A 7,022-nucleotide genomic window follows, 5' to 3' on the forward strand; every position below is an offset into this window, starting at 1 on the left:
TTTTTCTCTTCTGTAAAAAAAAAAAAAAAAAAAAAAAAACGACGCCATCCACATAAATACCACTGTTACAACAAAAAAAATGGTAACTTAATTTAGTTACCATTCCGTAAAAAAAAAAAATATATAAAATAAATAAAAGTAATAATAATCAAAATCACAAAAAGATTCCAAAAGGTCCCATATTAATTCGTTATGGTTTTCACAGCAGTAAATTGCGGTTGCCATGTTGCATTTTAGTAAGGGATCACGTGAGCGGATATTGATCGAAGTTTCTGATCAGAGATTTGTGGTCGTTCGGGAGTGAAGTGTCGATTAATTAAATGTGTGCTCTTATATGTTTGTTTTAAATGTCGGACTGGGAAGATGAGTTCTATGCGGATGGTGTGGCGATTTCAAAGCAGTTACCCGTTCAAACTGTAACGTTACCAGTGTTGCCAGATTGCGCGGGTAAAAATTGGCTTGGGCGGGTGAACAAAATTTGGGCTGGTTTGGGGTCAGTTTGGCGGTTTTCAATATAAATTGCATAGGCTAATTGTTTAACAAAACAAGTCCAAGTATGATAGGCTACTGCATCCAATCAGTCATCATAACGTTACTACACGCACACACTATGGTGCTGATGTAAACGTGGACAGCAGCACTTAACTTATCACGAGGGCCCAGCAGAATGATTCATCATGAGTGACAAGTTTTTAGCGAGACAAGTTATCTGATTTTGAATGTAGTATGACTGTATATTCAAGTAATCACAATGCCTAAATATAAGTTCAAAAGTGGGAGAGTGACTCAACTCTCAAAACATGAATTATTGTGGAGTGAGATGACACGAAGGCCCCATCACTGCAACTCCGAGATCAGAGCACATTTGAATTATTCATAACAGAAACTAAATAGGCCTATGTCGGTTTATACGAGCATGTCTTTTATCTTTTAAACGTCCAGATTGATAAATCCTTGAAAACTGCTAGACTTGATTAGTTTTGACTGTGCAAAGTTCTGTATTATGTTCTACAATATGAACTTAACAAGAGGCTTCCTCTAGTTCTGTGTAAAATTATAGAGCGACACGAAGGTACACGCATTATTGTTGTTGTTATTTTTTAAATTGTCGGATTATAATTAAGTTTCAATGAATGACACCGTTTTGAGTCGACTGTCATGGTGTGCGCATGAACGAGTGTGAAATACCTGCTAATTACGTTGCTTTTTGCTATCACTTATGTTGGGCACTTTTTGCATTTAAACTGGATTATTCTGACTGCTGACACTGAAAATCATGCATGTGTTGTTTCGAGGGTATCGGTTAATTTCATGATTGCCGTTTTGACAGTGTCTTCGCCCCGATTTGATCCGTTTACCTGCAAAATGTATTTTATTTATAATTTATATTAGCCTATTTTGTCGTCAATATTTTGTTTTAAGGAGTTAAAATGGCCCTTATCAACCTTGATTTACATATTCTGTAACATTACTTTGACAGTTAAAGTTTTGGGCGGGTTTTTGTGAGCTTTTGGGCTGGAAATCGTCCATCCAATCTGGCAACACTGAAAGCTACCGGTGAAGTCATGGAGGCCTCAGTCTCCTAGAGGCGCGCGGAGTCGAGAAACCACGAGTGTCGGCGCTGAGTTTGGTGAAGACGGTGAGCAGTGGAGAAACTGGAGGGACCGCGACTCTCAATCAAAAGTCTGTGATTGAGCAACCGGTAAAAATAACAGTTACAGTCGTTCCGGGACTGGACCTACAGGGTGTCGCGGTGGTGGAGACAGATCAGGTTCATCACCGGTAACTCTGAATGTGGGGGGGGGGGATGTAAAAATTTTTTTAATTAATTTAAATTAATTAAACTACGTGACATTATAATATAAAACTAATACAAAAATGTTCGGAAAAACATCCCTGTTATTGCACAAAGCTCCGTTTTTGGAATGACTATTGTGTGTTTTTTATAAGTGTACAACTTTTAATGTAGGCAATAATATAAATCCATTAAACGACAACACCATTTGATCTAAAAGTATCAAACCAACTGTAAAATATTCAGAATATTATTCCCTATAATGCACAAGGCTTGGTTTTTCAGATTATGCCTTTATTGTTTTTATATATAGTACTGAAACTATATTTTTCATTTTTTTATATACTGTACCCACTTTAATTAAACTCTGACACTGTTTGAGATAAAGGTATCAAAACAACTGTAAAATATTCAGAATATTATTCCCTATAATGCACAAGGCTTGGTTTTTCAGATTATGCCTTTATTGTTTTTATATATAGTACTGAAACTATATTTTTCATTTTTTTATATACTGTACCCACTTTAATTAAACTCTGACACTGTTTGAGATAAAGGTATCAAAACAACTGTAAAATATTCAGAATATTATTCCCTATAATGCACAAGGCTTGGTTTTTCAGATTATGCCTTTATTGTTTTTATATATAGTACTGAAACTATATTTTTCATTTTTTTATATACTGTACCCACTTTAATTAAACTCTGACACTGTTTGAGATAAAGGTATCAAAACAACTGTAAAATATTCAGAATATTATTGTTTTGATACGTTTATCTGAAACGGTGTCAGAGTCAGCCGCAATGATATTACGCAGTGCCTTCCGCCAACGTGACCACCTGCTTGCACAGGGAGCGTGCCTTCCGTTGGAAGTTACCTAGATGGGGACTATTTTCAGGCACTGCGTAATATCATTGCGCCTGCTGCACCCATGGTACGAGAGCAAAGTTCCTTGATTATTACGCCGGAATGAGAGTATAATTCCTAGCCATATCAGCCTAGAAAATCGCAACTTTTCATTTTCCATCGGTCTTAGTACACGATGTAACTACAGAAGAGTCAAGTTTTAAATAGGAAAAATATCGAAACTCTTTGGTCATTTTTGAGCAAGATGCTAACGGTCTAATCAGATTCAATGATCTATGCTAAGCTGCAGCTAAAAGTGCTACCGCCAGACCCGAAGATCGGCTGAATGTATTCGAAAACAGTAAAAACTCAACTGTTTAACTCTAGGGGAGTTGGAAAATGAGCCTATTTTCAAAAAATAGTGGAGTGTTCCTTTAATTTTAGCCCGTCACACCTTGAGCAGCCTAAAACTGTTTGGACTTGTTGAAATGCAAGGCATAGTCCATTTAAAGGGGTCATATGATGCGAACACTCCAAAGAGAGTTACAAGCTCTTGGTGCATAAAGAAGATCTGTAAAGTTGCAAAGACTAAAGTCTCAAATCCAAATGACGCTGCAGCCATGTACGCTGTGTGCTTAGTTGTGAAAGTGAAACTACTTCGTTTGGTCTTCCAAAAGAGGACGATATCCACTTCGTCATGCCTAGAGCTTATCTGTGCTGGTCGCTAAGGGAATACATCAACTTTCAACGTGGACAAAGCGTAGTCCAGCCCGGGGTCCGTCACATGTGGTTGCCGCTCATTCGTCGCATTTGCCGGGTGCGCCGTTCTCGACTCCGCCGCCTCAGCTCACTCTATTCTTCGGCTCACGCTAGCCCGGCCTCAGCGCATGCTAAGCCGGGGCTTCGGCTCACGCTAGGCCGCTGTGTTTTTCGTTGTGAAAGCTACACTACTTTGTTTGGTCTTCCAAAAGAGGACACGACTACAAATCAGTGGTTAAGTTGTATTTACCACACTGTTCCAGAACACTTCAACCCAAATATCCAGATGTGTGCAGCACATTTTATGGAGGACTGTTTACTGGTCCTGGTAGAGTTGACTACAATGCCGGCAGTTCTGACTCATGTAAGTACGTTTTCATTTAAAGGATTTGCCACTGATGATTCAAACGCGAGTTTTGGGCAGTGTAGAGTAGCACTTGTAGCTTGTAATTTCTCATCAGTAATTATGTCCCCACTGGATGCAAAAAATGCCTCGTTTGTAATGGGTTTTAATGTTGTCTCATCGCTCCGGCCGGAATCCGGCATCAACAGTATGTGAGAGGCGTAACATTTACATCTCACGCTTGAGATATTCAGCCAATCATAACGCACTGGATAGCTGGCCAATCACAGCACACCTCGCTTTTTCAGAGCGATGAGCTTTGTAAAAATCGACGCGTTTCAAAAAGAAACAATGTACAGTATGGGGAAAATAATGTGTTTTTTTTTTACTTTAAACCGCATAAACACATTTCATTACACCAAATACACAAAATAATGTTCTTTTTAGCAGCATCATATGACCCCTTTAAAATAAGTTGAATAATTTATTCACTCATTTCTTTCTAAACCCAAAAAAGTAAAAAAAATTTAATCCAAAAAATTGATTATTTGAAAGATGGGGAAAAATAACTATTCCCAATCCAGTGTGCACTTGAGAGTGTCAGTGCTCAACATTCAATCTTTTTATTAACAAAATATTTATTTATTTACACTGTAGACCAAGGGACAAGAGAGATGGCCCTGGCATGTTGGTTTTGACTCCCACTCGTGAGCTGGCCCTCCAGATTGAAGCTGAATGCAACAAATATAGCTACAAAGGATTTAAAAGGTGCTGTAGCCAGTACCCTAAATAAATCATAATGTTATGCAACATACATTAAGAATTCATCCTGCTTTCTTTGTCTGTTTGCTCAAAGTTACTTTTATTATTGTAACATCTGTATCTATGGAGGAGGTGACAGAAAGGCCCAGATTAAAGTAGTGACCGACCAGTGGTGTGGACATAGTCATTGCTACACCAGGATGATAAATGATCTGCAGATGAGCTCATCAACTTGCGCTCCGTCACCTATCTGGTACATTAATGACAAAAATGCATATTGGGCTGGTAACGGATGTGATTTTGTGCATTTTTGTGAGCATTTAAAAAAAACAAAACTGTTTTTAAAAGCTAGATTTAAATTTTGTAAACATTTGTGTCTTTTGTTTTACCCCCTGTTGCAGGTGTTGGATGAAGCTGATAGAATGTTGGATATGGGCTTTGAACCTCAAATCATGAAAATCATTCTGGATATTCGACCTGACAGACAAACTGTTATGACTAGGTGATTTGCTCAGTGGTTTGATTCTTTTGAATGGTATATGGAAGGATTTGACAGATTTTTTTGTCTGATTTGACTGTTGCATTACATTGTTTGTTGCTCAAAAAAACGTTTAAAGGGGTATTAAGTTACAGTTCATTTTAAGGCTAATTCACAAATTTACTGTCAAACGCCAACCAATGCAGACAATCACAAAATGTAAGTATGTCACTTCTCAGACTACCCACGGCCTGACAACCCAGATTGAACATCACTCTGCATTTTTCAGGTTGTGGAATGCCTGAGAAAAAAATAAATAAATAAAAGAACAGTCAGACGCTGACATGCTTTAAACACTGATCTATCAAACTCGATAAACGTATCTGTTGCCTTTGGTCGGTGTCTGTCGGTGCAGTGTGAACTATCCTTTAAATGCAGAATCAGGGCTAATATTTTTTCAAGAGTTTTGAATGCTTTTGTCATGAAATTTCAATATTTGTATGAATATTATCTATTTTTCTCTATTTGTATTACAGTGCCACCTGGCCAACAGGTGTCAGCCGGCTGGCCAAGTCCTACCTGAAAGACCCCATGATGGTTTATGTGGGCACCTTAGATCTAGCAGTGAGTGAACGGTTGCAGCAGAGTATGTATTTATAATGGGTAATGTACAAATACCAGGTCAAATATAGCTTTTCTGTTTAACCTCCTTATTAAAAGTCCCCAGTTATTTCCCTTTCTGCATCTCTGTCTCCCTCAGACAGTAAACACTGTTCATCAGACAGTTCTGTTCGTGCAGGAGGAAGAAAAGAAAGCCATAATTTTTTACTTCATCGACCAGATGGAGCCTCAGGACAAAGTACTAATATTTGTTGGAAAGAAAGTAAAGTGAGTTTCTCAGAATGAAACTTATGAGAATAACCTTCATTTGATTCCATGAAGCAGGATATGGGAGGAATGATTGCAAGCACACTTTCAAGTTCTACTGAAATGGTATTGTGTGATGTCATTTCTATTATGATCACTTGATGTGGTAATCAGTCTGTGCCCATCCATTCATGTGCTCAAGAAAAGTAAGAGTTCAAGGGATTGTGGGGAAAAGCTGCTCTTTTCTGAAAATGAAACTATGCATTTCTCCATTGTCAGAGGGAGTGGCCGTTTAATATGTGGCCATAATTTTTTTTTGTTTTCACTTACGTTAAAAACCATAAGTTTTGCTCTTGTGGTCATTCAACAGTTGTGCAAACATTAAAACCAAATACTCACTTTGGAAAAGGTACTTCACGGTATGGTTTAGTGCTTAATCTGATTCAGAACAAGCTAGATCCTGATGTGGCATTTCCATAATTTGATTAAATGCTGCAAGAGCCTGATGTAATGTGGATGGTTTTAATAGTTTTACTAGCAGCAAAGATTGTTTCTACTCTAGATGTGCTGTTTATGGAATCGTTCGTCCTCAAACCAACAACACCAGAATTGTAAAAATGACCCCATTTTTCTTTAGACAAAACAGGTAGTTCCAAACTCAGTCCTTTGGTTCAGTCAATGTTGTTGTTGTCCAGCTAGGGCTGGGCGGTATATCGAGTTTGTACGATATATCAATATTTTCTTTATAAGCGATTCGATATGAGTCAATACTGTTTATATCGATATACAGTAGTTTGATACAGGCGCAGCTGAAAATATAGCGGAGGTCACAGACTGAGCTGCTGCAGAGAAAGTGCATGATCCAATTAGTTCTAAACACGTGACAAGCTTTATATTAAAGCCTTTAAAAACTGGTAAGACATCGTTTATAGTTTCGTTTCGCATATTAGTTTAAGCGGCTCGGTCCGTCATACGCTCTGACAGAAAGGCTGCAGGTGCCACTGACAGAGACACTAGGCTACTCGCGCTGTTTAATGTGTTTGAGATGTGCTGTCTTCCTGAATGCATTACATTTCACAGGTATATTCTCCATTTGTAAATGTTAGAAAGCCATGGAAATATTTCAATTTTTCTGTCAGAAGTGCATGAGCCTTCTGCTTTGAGATTCTCC

The 7,022-nt window shown here is 38.1% G+C and overlaps 1 long non-coding RNA gene across 1 annotated transcript; it reads left to right on the plus strand.

Annotated features, from left to right (window-relative positions):
- Positions 1 to 4,680: 4,680 nt before the first annotated feature.
- LOC107585333 (uncharacterized) lies at positions 4,681 to 5,607 on the plus strand. The gene is made up of 3 exons (XR_001609233.1): positions 4,681 to 4,759; positions 4,908 to 5,008; positions 5,521 to 5,607. It is a non-coding gene; the product is annotated as an uncharacterized lncRNA (long non-coding RNA).
- Positions 5,608 to 7,022: the final 1,415 nt, after the last annotated feature.

The sequence above is a fragment of the Sinocyclocheilus grahami genome, unplaced genomic scaffold, assembly GCF_001515645.1.
Source record: "Sinocyclocheilus grahami isolate Dianchi unplaced genomic scaffold, SAMN03320097.WGS_v1.1 scaffold69.1, whole genome shotgun sequence".
Lineage (NCBI taxonomy): Eukaryota > Metazoa > Chordata > Actinopteri > Cypriniformes > Cyprinidae > Sinocyclocheilus > Sinocyclocheilus grahami.